The sequence below is a fragment of the Columba livia genome, chromosome 2, assembly GCF_036013475.1.
Source record: "Columba livia isolate bColLiv1 breed racing homer chromosome 2, bColLiv1.pat.W.v2, whole genome shotgun sequence".
Taxonomy (NCBI): Eukaryota; Metazoa; Chordata; class Aves; order Columbiformes; family Columbidae; genus Columba; species Columba livia.
The window spans coordinates 116,533,373-116,560,219 of NC_088603.1; the positions used below are offsets into that span (position 1 = coordinate 116,533,373).

The 26,847-nt window shown below is 37.7% G+C and overlaps 1 long non-coding RNA gene across 2 annotated transcripts in view; it reads right to left on the reverse strand.

Moving 5' to 3' along the window:
• The window catches only part of LOC135578606 (uncharacterized), a 53,937-nt gene extending 33,482 nt beyond the window's left edge, over window positions 1–20,455 (reverse strand). Inside the window, exon 1 of one of the 2 annotated variants that reach the window (XR_010470542.1) lies at window positions 19,909–20,455. This is a non-coding gene — a long non-coding RNA (uncharacterized LOC135578606). The remainder of the gene's footprint in view (window positions 1–19,908) is intronic. The other variant, XR_010470541.1, reaches the window with a different exon arrangement.
• Between the last annotated feature and the right edge of the window lie 6,392 nt (window positions 20,456–26,847).

Consider the following 26,847-nt stretch of genomic DNA (forward strand, 5'->3'; position numbering starts at 1 on the left):
TTCATGAATAGCATCCTTCTCCTGAAACTTCCTTGACACATTTCACAGGGCAGGAATGTCTGCAGTCGGTTCTACAGGGAGGGAAACTAAAGTACAGAGCTTTGAAATGGCTTGTCCAAGGATGTGGACTCTGCTGGAAGGGCTCAGAAAAAGATTCAGATGAACTGAGTCCTAGTACAACCCTCAATCTTCGGCTGATTTGTCTTTCTTCAAATATTGGATCAAGATTAACTCAAGCCAAATGATTTGACAGTGTTTTATGTTGCAGTCATCATCAAAGATTATTTTTTTGAGAGTGCCACAGAGAGAAGCCCCGCCATGGAGTTTACCGAGGAGCTGGAGCATTAGCTGGGTTACTGAGGAAAGTATTTTAAAAAGTAGCATCAAGGAAATAGTGATGTGGTTTTATAGTCAGCATCTCTTTCACGTCTCACTTCTCCAGGGACAGTCAGGCATGTCCCTTTGTGGTTGTATTGCAGTTCAATTGTTGGGGTTGCTCTACCAAAAGACTGCCAGCAAAGTCATGTTCTGTGGCAGTTGCTGTGTGCCCAAAAGCCCTGGTAAAGGGAAAAAGCAAAGGAGTTGTTGCTGCTGGGGCAGCTTGCCCTTGGGCCCGGTTGCACATTGGGTCCTGCCTTGTCTGATGATGGGGTAAAGTGGCTCGCAGGAAAACACCACGCTCTCCTAGTCAGAGCAGCCTAATCCTTCGCTTCTGTCACGTGTGTGTTCAAGGCAGTGTGGGTTTGGCACGGTTTGCAGGGCCAGGAAAACTGTCTAACAGAGCTTCAGTCCCTTCTGAGCATTGGAGTAACCTCTGGTGAGAGAGTCAAATGGGAAAGAAAAGCTTGATGTTCAGGATCCCGCTTCAGGGTGTAACAACTGCACTCAAACCATGGACAGTAACAGGGAAAGTACTTTGTTTTATTCCTTCTATCACCCAGTCCAACCTCAATGAGGGAGGGAGGAAGGAAAGAGTAAAAAATTTTAATTACCTGGGGTTATGACCCCAATCTTAAAACTTAGTGTCTGTAAACAACCTTGCATAGTCCAAGGAACAAATCTTGAATTAACTGATTTATTTTACACAAAGCCTATTTTTACATTTATTAAACATTAATCTGCTTGAGATATATGAAATTGTATACATAACCAGGAAACTTGTACCTAAATAATGTAACACGAATAACATTACAGGGAAGTCTGTACTGTGCAAAGGAGAAGAATTCCCTGGACTAGTACTGAACTAGCACTGTTAACTGCATCAGCGGCACTTTGCATTCGAATTAATTAATTGAAAAGCTGCTATGTAATTTTAAAACCTTACCTTGTATTTCTTCATGGTGCTATTGTGTGCCTAAGAACACATATACTAGCTCAGGTATCAATACACACACCGTAAGATGGAGTCTGTAATGTAATGGCTATGTGGTTTCACAGTCTGACCCACAAATACAAAGACAGAATCCATAAAATATATAAATAACAGTTATCTTAGTCTTCTAGCTAAGTGTGAATAATAAGGCTGTTTGTGCATACATTATTCTCTTCCTCTGTTGAAATGTGACCTTTGATCATTTGTAACTACTCCCACATGAACAGCACAATGCAAATATATAATGGAGGATGGCGTAAAGTTCTTCCCTCCTATTGCTTTGATGCCGCTAAAGCCCCTTATTTGCCTGCACAAATGTTTTTTTTCATGTTTCATGTATTTGCTCTGGCATGTGCTCTGCGTATTTTCAATAGCAATTTGGCTCCTTGTCCTTATGCTTTAGCAAGGATATTCAGAGCTTATTTAGGGCATGCAAACAGGTGTAAAACAACTAATCTCACAACATTTTATACCAAATTGCTATGCATAGTCCTAGGGGGTCCACTGGGCTCCTCAGCATCTGCTCAGCTGAGCAGACCTCAGGACCTTACTGTGTTCACCTGCTCAGCACAAAGTCCTGCCTGCTGCAGACTTAAGGATATGAGTTTGCCCAAACCCACCAGATTAAGCTGCATCCAGTTCCTGAATTCTTGTTCTTTCTCACAGCCTCAGTCTCAAAAGCTTTCAAGCTGTATAGCTCATCTTTTCAAGGACAAGCTTGATCTGAGTCACACAGGTATATTTTTGGCAAGGGTTCAAAACCTCATCAATCTTTTCCAAGTACAAGGAAGAGCTACATATCCAGACAAAAGAACAGCCAGCTGCATGTGCTTTCCTGCCTTAGCTGATTGCTGGGTAATCACTTAGGTCCAAGAACCCAGGAGATATGAAAACACTTCCCTTTGTCTCTGTTACAAACTTTTTCCCAAAGCACAGAGCCCACTGTCATGCCAGCAGCAGACACAATGATCTCTCTCACCCTCAGCTACCCATAAGACACCATCAATATAATAATCGTCGGTTCCCTTTACAATCACACTCTAGCACCAGTCTTGTTAGAAACCTCCCCTAGGTAAATGAATTTAGTTTCCTCCCATTTGAGAGGATTCAAACTAGAGAAATGTGTGTATTCCACACAGAAGTCAAATCACTAAAGGCAGTTGTCTTTGTCTTCTTTCAAACAAAAACATTAGTAGAATATAAAGAAGAAAAACATCATTTCCCCTGAGGAGAAATATAGACAAAGGAGACACACATGAACATGGTAGTCAAGTTACTTAATGTAACTTTTGGAAAACAATTAGAAATATACAACACTCAAATATGAGAAGAATGGGATCTTTTTTTTTAAATTGTCAAATACATGAAATGCAAAAGCTGTTTTAATTTTCATCTAATTAACTTTTCTGGAGGTGCTGTATTGGAAGCACAGATTTACTTTAGTTCCAGTGGAAAAAAAGCATTATGTCAGTTTTGCTTAGAAAGACACTCCCTAATTTATCATGCCATAACCAAATTAAGCTTGAGAACTACTAATCGGTAGGTGCCTATTATACAGTAAAGCATTAGCCTTAGCATGTACAATGCCTTCGGCATTCAACAGGGCATATACTGGAAATAAGAATTCCTTTGTCATTTGGCCAGGGAAGCAATTATCTTCCTAGTTCACGATTTGTATAATAATCAGTTAAAATAAGGTGTGTCATCTGCAGAAGCTTGTGAAAAAAATTAACGTTCTGGTTCTTATTTAGCAGCTTTAACTTCTTAAAAACTTGCAAAGCTCCTGAAAACACAGAGTGCATATTCATGTAAGCCAGTTTCTCTTTCTGCAGTGGTTCTTTTCCCTCCTCTCCCTTCCAAAATACACAACCTAAAAACTTGCAATTTCCAGTCACCATTAGTCTTCAAAATTCATCACATTCTGATTTTTTGTCTCCAGTTTCATGTATGCACAGGTGAGCTACGCATGTTCACATGTTTACATCAGCTCCTTGCTGCTATTTCCATACTAGTGTGACAAACTTTTCAGGTCAGATCTCTGAGCCAGGCATGGCTAGTGAGCTCTAGCTCCCCTTCAGGTACCCTCAGGAGGCACTGTGTCCCCAAGAGAGCTCTCTGCTGCCTCTTCCTCTCCCTCTTTTCCCTTTTCCCAGAGGAAGAAGTGATACACGTGTTGTGGACAACGCCAATAACAAAATGTGTCATCTTATTATGCCATTTTATATGCTGTTTATTTAGAGTTATTTACCTTAAATAATGTATAAGCTATTATAAACACTACTCATTTAGTGTTTACTTAATTCCCCACCCATCTGAGCAGATTTACCAGGCATGCAATCTATGATGGTCTGCATGTATTTGAGCCCAAAGTCACATAGCTTATACCTAACTTCCTTGTGCTACAAGTGCTACAAATTAGAACAGTTTTTTCTATTAGGTAATTGCAAAAAAATGCTTCACTAATGGTATGACATCAAGTGACAGAGACTACTCCAGTCCAAGTCACTACTCCAGTGACTTGGTTTTACCAAATCCCAAGTACTGATATTTAATATAGAATAACTAATAGCCTGTGAGCAGGTTTCAGATCACCATCCATCTGTTTTCTTCACAAGAATTTGCATTTTAACCATTGGGGATTGCAGGTGGTCACAAAATCCAAAATCCCACATTATAACTAGGAGACCTCCTGATTGCTCTGATTAAAACCATCTTAAACAGTACATCACTCACAAGTCTCACATCTCACACAAGACCCAAATTCAAGGATTTAAAGTATTTAAAGTTCTTATTTATTTCAAATAACATTATTTCTCCATCTATGCCAAGACTGTGTTTGGTAGGATAAACCCCTGGTGTGATGGATCAAGCCAGTCTCATCTACCTGTTCTTAAGAGGCCAGGTAATTTTTACTTCCTCCTCCAAGCTGCTGTGACTTACAAAAGTTATTCTGATGACATAATGAAGAATCTTTTTGAACTTACTGTTTTCTATAGGACTTCACGCAAAGTGTACTCTTGCCAAAAACCCAGCTGTAACATAGTGAGGAGAGCATGTACATAAGCACATCTGTAAAAATGGCAGGAAGATTAAGCTACTTACACTATTATTATTTGAATTGTTCTACATCTTATTGTTGAAGTGAAAAAAAAAATAAATAAAAAAACCTTAAAGATACATTAGTCTTCTCTGAAAGTGACAGTGAAGGCCATCCAGATTGTAGTAATACAATCGTTTTCTAACACAGCTAATAGATGGGAACTGAGGAAGAAATGAGTTCATCAGTGCAAAGGAATGGATCTCTGTGGTCTTCTAACCTGATACCAATAGCCAAGACCAGACACAAACTGAATAAAGGGGAGAATCACACCTGGAATCAGAATTACCTGAAAAAGTGTTATTTCACTTATTATATCTTTATTTTTGCTCTGCTAAAAAAGTCATAAAAGCTTTGTCATTGGTATCAAAAGTATTAAATGCATCAAAATTTCAACACAGATACCATCTTCCTGAAAGGCTGAATCCTGTGAAGCCACAAAACACAGAAATGGTTCTATTTACCTATTCATGGGAGTTATAACCACCTAATAAAGTTAATTGACTAAAATATTGTTTTTAGAGAGGGAAAGAGGATATTTGCCTACCTACCTTAAAGAGGAAGTCAGTCTTTGGTGGCCTGTGGCCATACCAGAGTGTCCTGTCCAGTGACCCAGTCAGCCTCTCTCTATGCAGGCATGGCACTTAATTAGTGGATGCAATATTTTATGGCAGGTGTAGTACAGTGGACTAAACACAGCATTAAAGACTCAGCCTTCCTGATCTCAGTAAGAGCTCACATAATCACTCATATATTTGTCTTTCCTCTAATAAAGTATCTGCATCTCAAATAATGCATAATGACGCCTTCCTTACAGAAGTATTTTATTGATTTGTTGATGTTTGTGATACTATTGGACGATGAAAACTTCTTCAGATGTCCCGTTGTGTGAAATTGTTACTCATTCCTGAGTCAGATGGAAATTGTATTGTCTTCCAGGGTAATTTTTACTGAGTAAGAATCTCAGCTTTTATTGTTACATTCAAATATTCATGCAAATTGACTGTTTAGCTTACTCACCTCTTGAAAACTCTCTGTGTGACAGATGCTGTTACTTTTCAGTACTATCAAGACATTTCTTACAGGTAGATATAGAAATACCAGGGCAGAGAGGAGAAAACAAATAACATTTCAGATGAGGGTAGAGGCAGGCAGAACCAATAAACCCACAGTGTCAACTGCTAGGAAAAAATAATTTGTTTAAACAAAATATTAGTAATTGTTTTAATAAATGGGCTGCCGCTACCAAGAAATAAGGTACTCTAAAGAGTTCTTGCTTGCTCAAATAACTGAGCGAGGCTTCCGAGTAGTTCAACTGTACCTTTAAAAAGAAATCTGGAAGAAAACGTTGAACAGAGCACTGCAGCAAGAAACAGGATTGTCTCTGCTTCTTTAGCTGTAACTTGATGCCCAGGACAGAGTTATTGTCTCTATAAAGTGCTGTTGTTTTTCTTCACTAATCCTCCTTGTAGCTATGACAAGGACAGTTGATTGCAATAAATCTTTTGCCCTTTTTTTTGGAGACGGACTGAAGCAGTGCTGATTTCAGCTCATGACTCATAAGCAAATAAAGGTAGAGGTTGTCCTTAAAAAGGTCTCTAAAAGTGATTTTTTGAAACTATGATGATAATTGATGCATTCTTAGATGAGTTTTTTTGTTGCATGCAGTGCAATGTTTGACTTTTTTGGGTCATTTTCAGAATAAATGTTTTCAGTAGGTTTGCTTTTTATGAAGTTAAAAGTTTCAGCATTCTTTACAGTATTGTTCTTTTGCCTGTTTGCTGAAATTGGTTTTAATTAGAGCTCAAGCATGAGCTCAGGGTTTTGGAAACTCCTGTCTGCTTCTGGGATAGAAAAACTACATTCACGTGTAATCTCCAGTTGGTCAAATATCTCATAAAATCTGTGCAATTGTTTTGGATGGTGTAGTGTGTCATACAAAATAGCTGAGCTTAGGTAGTGTCTTCTCTAAAATGTCTACCAGCCAAAAGATAAACCTGCCAGACAAGTCTCTAGGGTGGGGACTTTTTGTGAATAATTAGCCTTGAGCAATGAAACTCCAGAGCCACACCTGGGTTGAATCTTTGATCTGTCTTTATACAGCTAGAACTGCATTATAGAGTTTATGCATTATCCTGATGTTGCAGGCGATAAAATCTTTAGTCTTGCATACATACTGCAACAAATATATGTGTGTATGTATGTATACAGGGGTATGTATCTCTCTCATATATATATAAAAATGGTAAAAATGAATGTTATGGCTCACCATTCAATTATGTTGCTCCATTGTTCATTCTGGTGTGGTTTAATCACTTTTAGGATTTGTTATTTTTTCTTTCTTTCTTTCACGTAAAAGATGAAACTCAATGGCACATTCTTTCTTGATGACATCAGAACAATATGTACAACAATCAGTGTGCTGACACGGCAAAATCTTTACCTGACCTATTTAGTAACAAAACTTGTTAAATACTGTAGGATGGAATACCTTTATTTTTTACAATGTCTACATTTCTTTTTTTTACACATAATACTAATTTTTTTAGACAGGTTTTATTAAATAAGAGCAAGGGTCAAATAGTCTCATTTATCTGATTTAGCTGCATACAGTCTTTACTGGTCAATCTACAAGAAGTGTGAACTGAATGATAATAATTTTGTCCTGCATTTTAATCCTTGATGCATTTCCAGCTCTACCTGTGGCCTTGCGCAAACCCCTGAACCCCCTATCTTATACATGCAGTGAGAATTATAATAATATAGCATTAATTGCTTATTTGTTTGCCATTTTGAATATTGTTAGCCACATTTTTATCTTGTTTATACCAATGTAATATCCCAAATGAGTGAATTTGTGACTGTAATTTAGAAAAATTCAAACACACTTTCTACCCTCATTCTTAATGTTGTAGATCTCTTCTATCATTAAGTTCTGGAAATACACTTGGGAAATGCCCATGTTTCTATGAAAACTGTCAAGAATAAAAGACTTTGCTTCTTTCGCCCTGTGCAGCAATAATTGCTTCTGATTTAAAAAAAAAAAAAAAAAAAAGAAAAAGGTATTCCAACTGTGCAACTATGTATTAAAGCTCTAGGATGATTAGAATAATTATTCTCATTTAAAATTGTTTGAAACTTAGTCTCCTTACCCACTGACCTAAGAAGTTCGCCACATCATTGTGTATTTTGTTAATAAAACAGGCCCAACACAGTGTTGTAACTGCTAACTTGGCGGGGCTGTTGAACTTGCTTCAGTCACAGTCCTTACATGAATATTCAGATTTACTGAACTAATGCTATTGATACCACTAAAAAGTAACCATCTGACTAGTGGATAGATCATCAGGAAAGTATCTGTGAATTGTAATTCTTTCATAATTTTTACAAGTCGGGCTAATTTACACAACCAAAGAGAAATTCAAGATGAAGGCACTTTAATTTAATTTTGGTTTTAATATTGACATATTCAAAGATCAACATTCTTTACACATTCTGACATTTTGCTTAATTAAACTATTTTAAAAATAAAATGTTTATGAGCTAGATTAATTTAGAATAATAAATATCCCTCCCTTTCTATATTATACATGAGTTCTAATGAAATAAGTGCTTTATAGGCAGGTAGAAACAGCCTTTTAGAGACACTTGCGGAACATTTTGTAATGACCAGATTATAATGTATGTGATAAAAATACAAAAATATGTTTCCTCATATACAAACAAAAAGTGGTATATTCTCCTATTTCCAGATATAATTCATGAATATGTATTTAATTTTCTTCACTTAAGCTTTTACGCAGCTGTAACAGAAACAGAACATGGTTTATTTACTAATGTAAACTCTAGGAAATTCCATAGTCAGCTTGGACTACATGTCTAAAAGGAAGTAAAAAAAAAATAAGCTGCTTTTACACATTAAGTTTCACCTTTGTTTAACAGATAATTTTAAAATCATTTCAATTATTTTATCCATTTGTATTAAAAAAAAAAAATAAAAAGGCAAGCAACACATTTCTAAGGATAAAAAAACTGATTTTCTGATCCTATGGATACCACGAGGCTCTGAAATACAAAATTCTTGTTTTCAAACTAAAAAAAAAAAAACTTTTGTATCCTTCTTCTTGCACCCTCTGCTCAGCAATGGTGACTCCACCACACAGAGTCCCAGGCGTGGGACTTGCCCAGGAGAAGTGAAATGCAGCCAGGGCAACACCTTTGGTGGGGGACACTCCCCACCTCCCTCTGCAAGGGAAAAGCCTGCCCAGCTTTTCTGCCCCAGCAGCACGATACTTGCGTTCTGTCATCACCCGGGCTTGTTTTTGTGCTCAGACTCACAGCTGAGTCTCTGAGAAAGTCCCACGAATCTTGCATCTGAGTGAGGTTTCAGTCAAAACCTCAAATAGCGTTTGTTAACAATGTTTACAGTGCTGTGGTTTCAACTTCAGGCTGAGAAAACGAATACTTAATGGGCAATAAAATCTTTAAGAGACTTGAAAAGTAGGAGACTGTGGTTTTGCTTGGCTACACGCTGTCTCTCATGCTGAGATACCAAGCAATGTGTTCAGTGTGTGGTTTCTTTTTAAGACCTACGCAAAATGCTTTTGGGAAGATGTTACAGGGCTAAAATCCACCTCAGTTAGTGTTTTAGTTCAGGATTCGTGTATTCTGGCACTCTAAAACTTGCTAATAGGATTGGTGGCAGCAGAACTGGAGGACCGAGTGATTTGTCCAGTATATAGCTCAGAGGAAGCGTGCTACCCGTCTCCTCATTAGCCTTATTTCCACTCACACTGCACAGCTCCTTTTCTCATCTCCTGTCCCTGCTGTGGGTTGCAGTGTGCTTCCCTGTTTCTCAAGTATGCTTTTTAAAAGCTGTGACTCCAGCATGAACTTTTCACTTACATGCTCAAATAATTACTATTTATTTTTTTGTTCTTTCTCCCTCATTTGCCCTGTTTTACTATACCCAGCCTATAAAATTCTGCGTTAATATGACACACGTTCCAGCGCAAACCCTGGACAAAACACAGTTCCTCTTTAGTTACAGGTTTGAGAATGATGGTGCCCATCAGCAAAAAATCAAAGGGGGAAAAGATGAGAAACCAATGTAATCTATAAGGAATGACATAACAGAAAGTGTAAGAATTTCTTCCCTCCTCAGATTTCTCACAGAGTCAGCAGGATGGGGCCAGCATTCGGCTGCTGTAATTCATGGTCAAGTGCATTAACCAATATCCACTTTGACTGACATTAATGCTCCAGGCTGTGAACTGCCGTGCTTGAGGAACTGGTTCACATCCACCTCTGTGACAAGCTGTGAGGCAGCAACCAGGAGCAGAAGCATGGGCCAGACATCTCCAGTGCTATCCTTGTAGAATATCCCAGCAGTTATTTTAGAATCAGGTGCTTGTAATTATAGAACTGGCGGAAAACTAGAGAGCATAACAGGACTGAGAAAATACAGGAAAAGAAAATTAAGCTTTCAAGCTTCAGTGCAGACTTTACTCTAAATAAAACAGAACTAGTTATACGAGTTAAACGGTTACTTTGTCCCAGCTAGGTTGTTCGTAAGAGTCTGAAATAGGATTTGCTTCAGAAAGGTGAGATCGTACCTGACTTGCTGTGGTTAGCTAGGCCACGCTTGGTGGCTCTGCTTTACATAGTCTCTTTTGCTTAATGCTGTGATCACCTCTTTAAAGAAGCCAGCAGAGCTGATTTCCAGGCTGTGCTGGTGGTTGCAGATGCAGCCTTCTCAGCACTCACAGGAGGATGTCATTTCACCTCTGTGGTGCTAAAAACAATTCAAGCTTGACAGGTAAAATATTTTAGGATCTTGCAATATTTTATTTTGGTATGTGGTTATCACATTCAGACAGTAAATACAGTGCGTTGGTCACCTAAGTCAGTTAAAATAAGGAATGGGTTTTTTTATTTGTTTGAAAATGTATCTTTTCCATATGGATTTTGTATGCATATGTACAACACATACGCAACATACATGCAATACATGTATGAATAAATATAAAAATCCCAAATATTATTATAAGTAAAAGGTTTTCTGTATTGGTAATTACATGCCCCTTTGAAACAAACAAACAAACAACAGCAACAACAAAAAAAAATACATAAAAAAACTACGACAAACAAAACCTCTTTTAATTAGTGGGCAACAATTATTTATTCCAGAAGTATTTCTAAGCTTTTTTTTTTTTCATGAACAGGAATAATTTATTCTGGAAGTACTTCTATGCAGTCAGGCAAACAAAGGTCTTTGTAGCTAATCACATTTTATTGGGCTATTTAGGACTGATAAGGTAAGTAGAATATTTACTGACACCCCTCCCACCCCATTCCTTCAGCATAGACTCAATCCCCACGTTTTCTCTAGGGGAGCACATGGGAAGCAGCCCAGCTGCTGGCAACGCTGGGCTTGTCCCAGCCCATCTGAGGTGCCTGAGCAGGGCTCAGGTCACGTTAGCTGCTCTGCCACCTAAGGTGTTGCTTAGTCCCAGGAGGACTACAGCTCTACATCAGATGTGCACAGGGTACTCTCACTCTGGAGTGAGAGCCAGGAAAAACCAGAGCACTCAGCAAAACACTCTGAGGTGGCAGGCTGCTTCCCTTGTCACTGTGATACCAGGTCCAGTAAAAACTGAAGTTCACAGAAATAATAAGCAAAGCATGTAGTTATTTTTGAAATAATAAGTAATACAACTAACAAAATGATCATATTCCTTCAGCCAGCAAATGAAAACTCGGGGTTTCTACAAATGCAAAATTTATATTATAGTAACTTTTTTACAGCATTTTGGATTGTGTGTATTTTTCGTAAGTGTGGTTTTTTTCTCAATATATCTGATATGGAAGCCCATAAAATTCTCTGTGTTTTTCTTCCTCCAAAGCAAATGGAATGTAACTTAGATTTATTGTCAGTAATGAAAACACCTGATGAAATAATTTTGTCTCATTCTGTTGCTAAATAAGTAATGAATGTAAAAACAAGCTCACAGTTATAGCTCTTCATGCAGCTTTTTCACTGCTTTATACTGTTTTATGGCATAGTTAATACTCACATTTGATCATTTAGAGTAGACATATCAGAATTATAGTACCATTTTTTGTTGCATGAGAGATTAGCGGTCAAAGTTTTTGTGCACAAACTTGAAAATAATTAATTGAGCCAGCACTTACTGCAAGAAATCCGTCAGTTTGTTTTATTTTTTAATAATTCTTCCCTCCAGGTATTGAAAAGATAAACAAGTTTGTGAAAGATTGATTACAGTGTTTGTCCGGTTATCACCCAATGGTATTTCAGTCCTTATCTGTTGTTTGATTACTTTTTGTCAGTCATTAAGTACAGTTGTTTCTGAGCCTCCTGGGACAGTTCTGAGGCTCAAGGTGCCCTCTCTTTCAGTTCCAGTCATATTAATAAATAAAAGATTTTTCTCCAAGTGTGACAGCACATTATCTGTAAATGAAGCCAAAAAAGCTTGATGACACAAAAGATTAGAGAAGAAGCCTCTCAAGGGATGACTGATAGAATAGAATAAGATAGCATAATAGACTATTTCATTTGGAAGGGACCTACAATGATAATTTAGTCCAACCGCCTGACCACTCCAGGGCTGACCAAAAGTTAAAGCATGTTATTAAGGACATCCAAATCCCTCTTAAACACTGACAGTCTTGGGGTACCGACCACCTCTCTGGGAAGCCCGTTTAATGTTTGACCACCCTTTCAGTAAAGAAATGCTTCCTAAGGTTGGATCTGAACCTCCTGTGGTGCAGCTTTGAACATTGTTTTAGGGGATAATAAACTGTTAAAATGTTAAAGTGTATAATAAATTCAAAATTTCATTTAACTACGGACAACAAAAACAGTTTCTTTCCATCCAATAAATTACTATTAGGAAAGAGTTAATTACATCTAGTAGCACATTTTATATGAGAAGTATTAGCTATTTTTGTCCTTACTTTTAGTATCGTTAATAAGCGTAGTGCATTACGAACAATTCTGAGCCAACCAGGCACATTGTCATTCACACCTACTTTATAAGCACGTTCATGTTGTATGTCATTGGCCATAGCAATCTTTCAGACAGGAAATGCTTTGGAGAACAAAAAGGAAGTTGTCTCCAGAACAATTTAACTCCCTTTGGAGTCGTCCAGAATATTTTGATTGACACTCAAATGCTACAGTCCTTACTCAGTCAAAATGACCTTCAGAGTCAAGCACTTTAGCCTAGGTAATTATTTTTCCCTGTGGAAAGTGTGCAGAAAAATAATTACAGTTATAAACACCTGTAACATGAAATATATAATTGCTACTTCTCACTTTATAAATGACTGTACAAGGAAAGATGTAGTAGAGAGTAATAGAGAGTAACTACTTAATGGCACTTCTGTGAACAACAGAAAGCACAGTGGGCTGTTTCCTAATCGATTTTTCCTTTTTCCATTTGCATAATGCTGTTGGTTTTTGGTTTTTGAAACAGCTCTTGAGAGTATTTATTGTAACAAAGTAAACTGAGAAACAAGCCTACTCACTAGTCTTCAAAAATATTAGTATGGATGATGAAACATATTGAATTTCATGCCAACTAAGTAGAGAGTAACTTGCCAAGACTATTTTTCTTGTGTTTTCTTGGACTGTGTTATCCAGCCAAAGCTAAACAACAGGCGGTGTCTTGTTCTTTGTTTAAAGCCTGTGTGCTGTAAGGTTCTGCACAATCTCTGAAGTTCTGCAGAGCTCACTGATATATTTCTTAACAATTTACCATATTTACACCATATCAAACCACATAAAACCTGAAGAAGACAACTTGTCCTTTTCACTGTTTATGTTTTCCTGGTGTGTTTATCACTTTCATGGTAACTGTTTCCTCAAAGATAATACAAAATCAGACTCAGATCTGAAACACTCTGTTGTCCTTTGTGCAGTTAAATTAAATCCAGGAGGAATCATCTAGCAAACAAAATCTACCTTCAGCCAGTTTTGCCCACCCTAACTTATCTCTCATTTTGCAAAAAGCAAGATAAAACCAATATTCTGTAAATCAATGTTAAACAACAAATGTATTCCACCTTCAGAAAACCATAAAAACGAAAAGTTTTCTTCCCAGTTTAGGCTTTCTTTCCCTTTTTTTTTTTTCCCATATATATGCACGTCTTGTACTCCTTAACAAAACTGATCGGTACTGAAAAGACCAAGGAATGCTCTGATCTGTGTTAGTGGAATGGTATGAAAACCAAGCTGCAACATGCATGTTGATGTACAAATGCTAGTAGTGATTTATCAACATGATTTCCACATAATCAAATGCTCCATTCAAATCACATCTATGCATACAAACACAAAATACACATTCAATTTTATCACTCAAAATCTTGTATCCATGGGAACAAACTCTATTTAGTGTAACACCAGTAAGTTTGGCTTTGATGTTACTCAGCGATACATGCAGTTTTTTAACTTTCCAAGGAAGAAGTAATTCCACATGTGAGTTATGTCAAAAATATACTGCTTCTGCATAAAAATATTTAGCTTCACAAATATGAGTTGGAGAATGGCTAAGTAAGAAACAAGTATGCAAAATTGGCTCTAACTTTTTGAGGATCACAAGGTGAATTGGATCTAAGGTTTTCAGCTACTGCAGAAAAACAACCTACAGAATCAACAAAATTATTATTGTCCTGCTAACCCTGATATATAAACAGAAGCACTGTTTGTAAGACATACAACCCAACTTGCTGACCTCCTAATAAGGAGGCTTATTTCATTTGGGTCATTTGTAAAATGCCTACAAGAGAGCTACAAGGTTGATCAAAGGCCTGAGAAACTTGGCCAGGTAACAGTTTGAAAGAACTTGTATTGCTTACTCCAAAGAAGAGTAGATCCAGAGGAGGCATCATAAATTCTTCAAAGCTGCTGCAGGAAGAAGAAGGTAGAAGAGGAGGGAGATAATTTTAAGAAAAGTGAAACTGTGGGAGCATCTGTGAGAGGATCTTTATGCAGAGGTAAGGTGGTCTGAGACAAAACAGAGGAAGACCCTTTTCTGTGCTATTTATGAGCATCTCTCAGCCCCTCAACATGGGCAATGTGCCTGCCTAGCTTTTTTTCCTTACCTTCACCCTCCTGGACCATCTCTCCCATCCCTCCCTAACTCCTGGAGAAGTAGAACTCTGTGAGAGCACCACTGGCCCCTCTTGACACAGAAACAGACTCCTACTGCTAGTCTCTTTCCCCACCTTTGTGCATTGCTCAGCCACCCCCACGCCATAAATTAAGCATATATTTCTAAAGAGCCTTGAACAGGACCTATGTGAAGGCCCTCATGGATTTCATAACTGCCAAATAGTGAAGTTCTCTACTACTGTTAAGATACTATAACTTGCAAGTCTCTTTTTGGGGAAACCTAAAGCACTGCAGAACCATTGACTACTTGAGCACTCACAGTGGCATTTTAAATGCTGTAGTATGGCCCATTTGGTTTTCAGAGGGAAACACAGATCCCGGGAAGTGGTGTGTCTTGCCATACTTCTCCGATTGCAGAATTAATCAATGTCAAGGAAGAGAATAAAAGACAGGAACTGTTGGGCCCTGGACTTCAGCATCTAAACTCATAACAGTAAATTCATCTCTCTAGAATAAAAAGATGCATTTCATTATTTGGTAGATTTACACTCAGTCCATACCTTTATATATCTGAAAACTGATCTGAAATGCACATGAAAAAGAGATTTTAAGTTCCTCTGTATTTGGACTGGCTGATTTCAATATTAACTGGCTGTCTCATTTCTGCCTATCTTCAGATTGCCTGTTCATAATAACTTGTTTTCTCCCTACTGAAAAAAGAAAGGTTCATTTGTTATTTTGTGAACTCATCACTCACTTTTCTAAAGGCTCAAAACCAGGCCTCACATTCCTCTGTTATCAGATGCTTGTTAAACTGCAGCTCATCCACAAGCTTTCAGAGGTCCATGAACTTAAAGCACCATTTCACTTACCTGTGATATAATTTTGTAAATGTTGGGTTGCTTTAACTAACCAAACATACTTGCTGATTTATATACATTCTGAATGCATTTTGTTAGCTTTCTGAGAGATGGATTGTGGCCAGAAAACAAATATGTAAGAAACACAGCTGGGGGTTACTCTGGTTTTGTTTGTTTGTGTGTTTAGTGGATTCAAGAATTAATATTACTCCACATTTTGAATAAAGCACACATTTCAGTTATGACTGCAACTATCTGTACTCTAAACTTGAATTGATGTACAAAATGAAATCTCCCCTGACAGAATCCTCCATTCTGCGTTGCAGTGTTTTTATTTACAAAGAAAGTTATTACTCCTTTTCTTGCAAAGGGAAAAGCAAAGAACTAAAAGAAAAGAAATATTTTTATCCTGAATATGATAGACTGTAGATGGCATTACACCAAACCTTTGATACATTAGTTATTGCATACAGTAATGATATTGGGATGATGTAGTTTTTTTATTGAGGTAATCCACTATATTGGAAAGCATCTTGCAGGGCTCTTTTATTTTCTATTGGACTTAGAAATCAGACCTTTCCATAGTAAATTATTATTGTATGTAACTGTGAAACCAAAGAGCTATATTCCATGAGCTAATGCACATCCAAGCTATTTAGCACAACTTTCAGCTTCTTAACAGAGAAACAAATGTGTTTATAAAAATGCACATAACTTTTGTTGATGAAGTTTTTCTGAATTGCCTCATCATCTATCTTTATTTTTATTTATTTCTCTCTCCATAAATTCTTATATAAAATATAGTGACTTAGAAAACTCAGTCAACCAAAATTATCTCTTGGTTTTGAAGACAACAAAAACATTGCCCTGTAACTACAAAATATTTCTTCCTATTAGAAGGTACTACTGAAACTTGTTGTTATTCTATGGGGTTTACAGCTGATCAGATTCCTTTTTCTTACATTCACACATAAGAAGGAAAAACAATGCTGTTAAACCCGAGGTGTAATCCTGCCACAACAGAAGTTATGGTCAAATGACAAAGGAAAGGGCAATATTTGAAAACTTATACTGTGACCTGTTTGTTTCAGATTAGGGAAGGGAGGTATTTGAGGGTGAGGCTGCATCCATATATTCACAATATCAAGGCTCTTCCTTTACTGTTGAAAGTAACTCTCCGAAAACATACCTCTCCCAGCTTCCTGTCAAGACAAAGCAGTGGATGCCTGATAGCATCCTCTATTTCTTTTCTGGATCCAGGGCAACTCCTGTTGAAGTCACCAGAAAGAATCCCTCTGGCTTGAGCAAGAAGTTAAATTGGACTTTCTTGGTTTTGTGGTGTAGCCTTGGGCAAGACACAAAACCTCTGTCCCATAATTAATTTATCTGCATGCTAACTTCCAATATTATAGCAAGACAAGTTAATACTGTATTTGGAGTGTGCAGTTCTTTTATGTGCAGTTCAAAGCACAGTCTTATTTAGGTACCTATATATAATGATAAAACTGAGATCATCAAATGATAGAAGCAGATAAAATCTGAAGGGTACACAAGGATATTACAGAGTTGTTGTTGGCTTTTTTTCTTCCTATAATTAGCTTTCTGTTTACTATGTTAGCTGAAAAGATGGACACCATAAGATAGGGACTAGCTAACAAAAAATGCCAATAATATTCATTATATTTACATTTTCCCCTTATGACAACTTTAAAATTATGATATATGAATGCCATGATACTGCACTACATGAAATTTTTAAAAAGTGGAAGTAAGGAAGTAGGAATTCTACTTCTGACATGAGAAACAAACCTTTCATAAGCTGAAAGCTTTTTCTTATGTTGTACGCTCAATTTTAGGAAGGAAAGTTTCAAATTCTGAGCAAATTTATGGGAAAATTAAGTAAGAAAATGTATATCTGTGATTTTTTTTATTTCAGCTGAAACACAGTTTAAAGGACAGAGAAAGAATTCAGACAATACTTCCTTACAAACCCAATTTGAATCTACATCCTACAAAAGGCACATGAATCATAGAACCAGGCTTGCTGACTAAAAAGTATCTAGTTGTTTTTGCAGCATAGACCTGGTCTGATAGGTTAGGAGGATGTAAGAAAATTAGTAAAGGAAACATTTAACTTTTGTTCCTAAACACCCAGGGTAAGCATTATAACCAATACCTGAAATTTAGTAGGGAATTGTGTGAGACCCGTGATGAAATCAATGTTTACTACATCAACACAAACATCTGAGCTTAGGCTTTTTTATAGTCAGCAGAGATCTGACCAATAGTTGATGGATATGTCTCATCCTAAACTAGATACCTACATTTGGTCAAATAAATTTTGCCCTATGTGGCATCGAGCGTATTTACTTCCACTGACTACAAATGGTGACTAGGTGACTCGATGTTACCTGTGTGACTAGCTCAGATGTAGACATCTACACTGCAGACACCAAAAAGTGAGATAAATTAGTATTGACCATTGTGATATTATGAAGAGAGTTTTTGTAAGATTCACTTGTATGTTGAACAGATCTAATAAAAAGAGCCTGAGAAAGGCATACTTTAAAATAGCCAACTGATTAGCTTACATTCTTAGAAGACACCTTCTTAATTATCCAAAGCAAGGACTGAAATCAGTATATTTTACATCCTACCAAAGTCTACTAAATACAGGTCTACCATAGTTACTGTTCTCATGTGAATGGCATTTAAAACTTTGAAAGATCCCCTTTTCATTCCAGTGCTGTACAGGATTCATTTGAAAATCTCTAACAGTTCAAAGGGATAGAAAAAAATACCTTTGCTTATTTTAGTTCCACACCTTTTTTTTCTACAGTCTGTGCCTCTAAGGCATATTTGAACATCTAACCCTTCTCATCCACCTAGTGGAACATAGCCACAGAGTGGGAGTAATTTAAAAGGGGGGTTGATTTACTTTAATTTACACATTCATATAGCTTTTTAGTATCTGCTTAACATGACACATCTTTTACACTGTACCCTTGGCACCCTAATTAAACCAGCCTTGGATTGCCTAAGAATTTCTTAGCCTTAGACGATGAAGGCTAAGGTCAGAGATGATCTGTCAGATGAACACAGAATCCAATGTGGATCTAAGGTTGTTTACATGCCTGGTAAATCAGTTAAACTTAGATTACCGCTAGAGTTATTTCATCTCACAACTACAGTTACCTTAAATTTACATAAAACTTAATTCCTGAAGGTGGCAGCATCATGGCCAAATTATATACAGCCTTCAATGCATGCAAAAAAACAGAACGTGACCATGCAGTTATAAGTGTTAATTTAACAGTAGTACCCATATGACATTTTAACATGTATAATTGAGAGTAAGTTCTGTGCTAGCATTTGGTTCAAGGTTTGCACTGAGTATTTCCCACATTTTTCTCTTAAGCTGTAAAACTTAAAAAGAACGTCCTTTTCCTTAGATGTCTTTTAGCATTTCGTGCTGCTGGTCTTCATTAATTATTGCAAGCATTACATATCAGAAATGGTGAATTTTGAACATTTTCGTCCTGGTTCTCTGTTTCCCAAAGGTCCTTTTACATAACACAGGCACTGTAAAAGGAATCATGTCATAGATGTATTGTCTTCTCTGTCCACTTTAAAGCCTTCTTCATAATGTGAAACGAAGACTGTAGGAAGTCCCTGTTTGTTTACAAGTTGTTTTTTCTTTTTTTGTTTCCTTATTTTTTGCAGTTACTAGCCACTTGAGATCATACTGAAATCAGGAGAGGAAAAGTTTAATTAAGGTTAAAGATGATGGGATAAATTTTTTACTTAACTAGACTCAACTCAGAAAAAGCAGAGAAGAGGTACAAATCACTTTGCAAAGTCCTCGGGACAGCCAGAGGGAATCTCACTCTACTCCCAGAGGAGCACAAGCTTTACTCCATCCCCATCTCCTCAGAAAAAACAGGCTTTTCAGAGAGAGCAAGTCCAGCCTTTCACACTTAGGTTAGCAGGGTGAACCACCCCCGACAGCGTGGCAGAGCTACAGAAGGGTAAAGCAACATGTGGGCACATTACCCAGTGCTTCCTCCTGGAAGAAAGAATTTGCATCATTCCTTAATAATGGCTACACCTAAATGTTGCAAACTAGCCCTTAGTTCTCCCTAGCCATTTTCTAGTATGCAGAGTGCATTTTCCAGTTCCACAGGACTCCCTCCCCACTGCACTGGAGGCCTTTGTTTGTCAGGTTCCTGAAGCAATAACCTCCAGACCAAGGTTTTGTGTTTGGGTCTCATTCAGCTGGTGAGTGGGCTGGCTTCCCTGCACCTCCCCCAGCGTGCTGTTCTCTCAGAGGCACCCAGGAACCAGCCAGCTCCATAAAGCACATACAATTTAATTAGAAAAAGCATTTAGGAGAAAACATGCCTTAAAAATGTTGAAATAGCATGAATAATACTTAGCTTACCTGCTTGTCACATGTTTTTTTCCACATCAAAATTCTTTAGAGGGTTTGCCTCTGTCTTGCTCAGTCTTACATCTCTCACTGATGAGATGGGTAAAATTCCTTTTCTCTCATGTCAGAACCGTGATTCTCTGCATTTTCAGATCCTCTGTCTTCTAATGCTTTTCAAACCTGACCGAACTAGTCTAACCTAGCCCCACGGGGCAACACTTCAAAAGGCTTTTTTCCTGCTTTGTTTTAGTATTGCAATTTACCCTCTTTATTTTTAGTTTCTACAGCAAGCTTTCCCTGTGTTAAGAGATAAGCCAGGAAAGCTTTCACTAACAGCTCTGTAAAATGTATATATAACCTCAGTAAAGTCAGGATAGTTGCTACTGGATATTCTGTGCTCCTCTGCAATATTAGCACAGATGAAATGACACTGGTGCTGACAGCCTGTTATTTGTGTTGGGGAGTTCCTGATGCAACTTCTTTAAATTTCACTCCAAAAAAAATTTTATCAGTTCTCTCTGGCAAAAATGCAGCTGTCAGAGATCCACTGCATTGCCTCTGGCCCCAGCTCTGCCGAAGCAGAATTAACTCATCTCTGCTGTGATTGCATGATTGTCAGTATTCCAGCTGTGGTTTTGTTTACGCCTGGGCCACTTTTGTACTCCAGATGCGCTGGTAGACTAAGATGTGAAGACAACATGTTGGAGTGTATTGCAAAGAAAAATGGAATGGCTGACTAGTATTAGCTCAGCTAGTGGCAAGTATTACTGATCTGCTATTCTGAATAATCTGCAGAATAAAAAATAATCATCACAAGGAGAAAGAAAGTGCACAAGGTAAACTGAGTGGGAATGAGGACTTCCTTCTCTTTATGAAATAAACTTGTAGAACAGCCCTGAGTATAAAAGGCTGTATATACTGGGCTGTGCCCAGACACTACAGAGTCCATGTCTAGAACACAGACCTTCCTGTGCACCCTTCCTCCAGTTTGTCTGTGTCTTGCCTCTGTATCTACTCATCTCTGGTCACTGTCAAACAAAGTAGGTGACAATCTCAGTTCCCTATTCCTTCTTCCACTTCTTTTTCTCTAAAGAGCAATACTTTCAGAAATCTGTTTTCCAGATTTCTAACCTGAGCTTTCACCCAGGCTATGACTAGATAAGCCATAAATACTTTACAGACCATTCAGATCTATAATAGCTGAACGGTAAGAAAGGTCATCTAATTAACTGCTGCTTAAAAGCTTTTGAAATGATTTATTTAAATAATTGCATTTTAAAATTAATGTAAAATTTTGCCTGGTTTACATGCTAGATGAAAGTATATCACATATTTTGATGAGTGGAAATGAATCTGTATTTGGGGAAACAAAATTCAATGCAATTGCACGGGGAGAGCCTTGGAGCCTTTCCAGCATTCACAGGTTAAAGATAACAAAGATTGTTTATAAAAAGGTAAACAGAAACATACATGATCTCTTAGTCACAAGCATAAAGTCTTACCATTGCATCTGCTGAGCTTCCAAAAAGTATTCACAATATCTTAATGAAAATGTGGAAGTGGTTGGAATTCATCGCAGACATTTTCTCCAATCATAATTATGAACAACACCAAGTGTGCAAAAATATTAGAAGTACAATGCAACCTTCACATAAAAAAAACCTTTTTAATGCACATGCCTATTCTTGATCTAATACCTATAAACAGATAATTTCAATTTGTAAATACTTATTTTTATTAACATAGAAAGAGCAAGTTGTGCTGCATAGGGATTTGTGTGCTCCAAAACACATTTCTGCTTCTGCTTTTATGGACTTTACTCAGAGAAAGCCTCTAAATGAAGTGTTTCAATTGGATCTGAATCTCTGGATATTAAATATATATCAGGCTTTCATGGGAACCAAGAGCTTCAGAAAATGGTTTTTAAATCAGGGTGACTTGGCTTGGGAGTTTACATTGGCTTCTGTCCAAGCAGAAAGATCCAAAAGAGCGTATTACACCTCCACACCCAGTTAGAAAGTCTGCAGGCATTAAGCTGTTTGTTAAGTAAGTCATTGCGTTAGTAATTTTAGCTGTGTTTGTTCTTTGTGGAAGGCAACAGGCTCTTCCAGGTAGTTTCAAAACACGGCAGGGCAAAACTTGATCTTATTAAAACTGAGTTTCTACACGAACTGTTGTTTCTTGCTTCACAGGTTTCCTCTGCTCTTCTCAGCCAAAATTATTGCTAATGTATCTTCCTCTGTGAAATTTTTTTTTACAAACATTTATTTCAGAAATTACACTAAAATCCTTTGCTTTAGGGAAAACAAGCAAAATCAGGATGTTCACAGACTCCTTTGCCTCGCAGGCCTGTCTTCTTGTCTTTGTTTTTTATTTTTTTTTTTTTTAATTTGTCCGATTAGAAGAAAAGCTGTACCTCTTTCTTGCAGAAAAGTTCTGCTGTCTTTTTTACAAAAATTAAAATAAAACATGCTTGCACAAGGTCGGTAAATCAGATAAATGCTTTGCAAGCTTCCCTAGAATTCTTAATAGAATATTTCAGGGTTACTTGAAGGTGTAGCTCAATTCTGAACAACGAATGCCTTATTATAGAAACCTGGTCAGAAATATTTATTTTTCTGAAGAGATCTGACTTCAGAAAGCAAGGACGAGTAAATGATCACAGTAATAACCATTTGTTTCTCTTGGCCCTTTGCTGTTGTACTAGGAAATTGCTCTTGGAACTCTGAAATGAGTGAAAAGGTCTAGAGCTGTTCATCTTTCCTCTGTAGCAGCAATTAAAGATCTCAGCAAGTTTGGAGTCTTACTTAAGTGTAACTGAAGGTAGAGTTTAGCTCAAAGGCTGATATACATGTAACCAACAAGCTCAGCTTGTTCCTCTGGCTTTGTGGGACTCCTCATACGAGGAGGCAAAGCAGGATCACATTTCACAGAGGGAAACATTACTTTAACTCTTACCATATTAAACCACAACACAACCCAGAACAAGTCTGCTCTGCAAGTGTGTACAGTCCCTAGCCAAGATAACCTCCCTAGCAGAGGACTCCAGTGCAATGCAGTGCCCCCAGTCACCCGCGTATCTTTAGGGTGTGTGCAGACTACTGGCAGAACTGTATAAGAGATGTAGCTGTGGCAACCGGACATGCAGGAATTGCAGGCACAACTCTCTCAGACTTCCTTTGCCTTGCATACCACTGCAAAATTGCTGTACAGGCTCCTGTCCCCTCACTTGAGAGGCTTAGCTGTCCCTCAGGCTCAGTGAGTACTGCTGACACTGGTTGGAGCAGTCTGAATTATGCCAGCTCTCAGAGGTGATTCATCCTTCCCATGGCCATGTTTCCAAGCATGCTGAAAATCAGTATATTTCAACTGTCATAGGATTTCTACACACACACACAAAAAAAAAAAAAAAAAAAAAAAAGGTTCAGCTGCCATTGCTGTGGATTGTACAGTTAGTTTCCAAGTTTAAGAGGCATGAATTCCTCCTTGTTGGCTGAATTTGTAATCTGCAGATAATAGGATAGATTTTCTTTTGCCTTCTCTAGTAAATTCAGCTGCAACATAGACACTGGAGCTTGTTTGGCAAGCCATACAGAAGTGGGCTGGTAACACATCTAAACAGAGCATAAGCCTTGAGGCTTCTTTTCCAGCCAGCTGCCAAAGCTTTGAGACTACCATATGTTTAAGGCACTGCTAGGACTGTGAACCATGAGCCTGATGGAATGTGTAGTATTCATTTATCTCAGGAAGTTTGTGTGTCCTGCTTGATGAATTAGAGCCACAAAGTGACAAAGTAAAAGATAAAAGAAGCTGCAAAGGAGTAAGAGCCCCTGCAGCTGTACAAGCTGCTTGAAAGCATGAGTTCACCAAGCAAAATCTTGGTCCTTCGTTGAAAATACGTTCAGGGGTGAACAATCGATCTTGTACCTGGATGAACTGGAGCCTGATGGTGCTTGAGTCCAGTATGATTTATAACAACCACCCTAGAAAAGGACAGTATTTTCCATTTAATGGATACTTTCAGCACTGAAGCCGAAATGTGAGTAGATGCCTGACCCAGCGTCACAGAGGAAAAGTAACAGGAGAGAGAATGAGCCACACAATAACCCTTAACCACAGAATCATCCCTCTCTCTTTTTAGGAGTCAGCTTTATCTTTGTGCTGAGCATCCACAAAGATCAGTAGATGATTGTGTGACCAATTTGCAGCTAATTCTATATGTAAACAGCCTATATTGAAAAAATTACTTAAGAGTTAAGAGCAGTTTATTCATTTATATATTTACTTCAAATGTAGCCAAAATGTCAATATGATGCTGCAAGGTCACTGCAAAGGCTGCTGGAGAATTCACTTAACCATCCAAAAGACTAAGTTTAGAGTTAGGCCTGCTATGCAGCTCACTTAAGTCACATGACATTGTTTCTGTAGTCACACCATGCAGAATAACTTCTGTAAGTGAATAAGTATCTGTATCTTCAGAGGAATGGAAAGCAAACACACTGTAGGCCTCTTAGCTGCCTTGCTAAATGTCATCATCCTGTGTTCCCTGTAGTCACTTGGGAGGAGATAAGTGTCTCCAGTCAGTAACTGAGATCTTGGACACTGATTCATCTTCTACAGGTGACTTCCTCTCCATTGACTGCACAAGGAGACTGTGCTCCTATTTGGTTTACTCAAGCTAGGTGCATAAAGTCAAATGAACTAAAGATTCCTTCAGACTAGAAAGGGAAATTCCAGTGTAGTCTTCTCTCTTTGTTTCCTTTTTTGTCCTGGAAAGCAAATTACACAGAATTTGTATTTAAAATATGTGAATTCCCTTCTGCATATCAAAAAGGCATATATAGGCTGGGCATGATATCTTTTTCACAAGGAAATTATATGTTTGGGGGTTTATTATTATTATTATTATTATTATCTTCAACTGCACTAAAATTTTACACTACAAATTTTGGGAATGGTTTGGGACCTCTCTACTCCTTTCCTCTCTACCCATAAATCTTATGCTCCTACAGCTGGAGTTTCCAGCCTTCCTGATGGACCCAGTTTAGGGGTGGAAGCAAACAAAAAACCTCCTCTTTCTCAGATATGCTTGTTGCCTTTCTGTGTACTCCCTTCTGGGAGAATTAAACTCTCTGAGGGATTGTTTTCCCAATTAATGATTGCATGAAAAGAAGGAGAACAGGGAGCTCTTGATTAAGAGATGGAAAGTGCTTTTGTAAACAGAGACTGAGGAAAAGGTCTTGCAGCTCACAGTATCTTCTAGGAGAAAATGAGAGTTGTGATTGTTGCTGATATTACAACTTGTGACCAGGAGTAGAGAAGCCCGTAAGTATTTTTGTTTGCCATAATTATGTCCATGAGTGGAAGATTTTGGCAGTAGAGGATTCTTTAACTTCAGTAAACTAAGCCATACTCAGAATCTGGAAGATATATGCTAGAGAAACACAAGCTGTAAATACAGTGCCAATTTTTCAGGTGCAAGTATAATAAATATTAAACAAATAACCAGAGGAAGGGAAGAAATCTCCAATACTCAAAGGCTTCAAGTGAAGATGAGGTATATTTCTGAATTATGCATTCTATTTCTAATTCCTGGCAAGTAAAATTATTGTAATGGTCCCCTCTAGCCTTAAAATGTATGAACTACTTCCTCTGGTGTAGTAACACAACAGAGCGGGCCAAGGGGAGAAGGAGTTTATTACACCAGCTGCTGCTGCTATTCCTAAAACCACACCCCAGAGGAAGAGTGTTTGAGAGGAAATTGGTACAGTAGGTTAATGAAAGGCAACAGCAACCAACGCAAATAGAGGATTCATCTGTGCTGTTCTCTGTACAAGGAGCATTTGCACCAGCAGTGGTGGACCAGGGGGAGCACCTGGGAAGATGCAACTGAAGGTGAAAATCAGGATTTAGGAATGTTCTTCCATTGGTGCTGGTGGTCCAACCCTTTTGTTTTGCTTGTTACGTCTGTGCAGAGATACTAGCCAAGTACTACCTTTCTTGAAGACCCAGGAAAACATATCAAGTGAAAAAGCTTACAGGCATGAACTCAGATCACCACAGCCACCACAAATTACTTATTTGTAGATTCTCAAACTTTTCCAGATGGCGTCCTCCTATTAAAAAATTGGATGAAACTGCACTATATATATTTATGAGGTAAAGAATCAAATCTGACATGATTCAGAAAAATGTGAAGGCTTTAATGACCTTTCCTCAAATCATTTCAACCTTATGGTAAAATCAGACTTCAAAACGTTTGGTTTGTTTCTGTTGGTTTTTTGTTGGGGTTTTGGTTTGGTTTGGTTTGGTTTTTTTTCAGAAAATCACAAACTTCAAGATTGTGCCAAATCCATCAGACAATATCTTGCAGCCATTTCTAGTGGTAAACAGCAAAGAAAAGCAGAAATAGTGTCCATAGTGGGAGCTGGTTTTGATAGGGATTTTTTTTTTTAAGTATTGGCTTTTATTCATGATAAATCATGATTGAATTTTAACAGGATTCTTAGAAAAATTGCTTCCACCCCTAATCTATGGATTTGGTGTAAGCTGAAAGACCTACATTCCCTGAAGAGAAAGACAGCTTACTTTTTGCTTTCTTAGCAATTTCCATACCAAACTACTGGCTGTGCCACTCTCTTCCTCGGCAGTTTCCTAAATCTGGTTGTACCAGTAGAGTGAGGTTGATTTATTACCCTTCTTTTAGCTTTTTTGACAACTGTTAAGAAAAGGACTATTAGATTATTTTATAAACTTGTGTATTTTACCCAACCAATAGCACTTATAATATAAAAAGTTCTCCCATGAGATTTTTATAAGCACCTAGCCCATTATCCAAAATATTCATCATTCCTTTATTTTAACAGATGTTTTTGGGTTTGGTTTTGGTTTGTTTTGTTTTTTAATTTCTTATAGACTCTTTACATTTCTGGATTTGTCTGCTGTTTATTT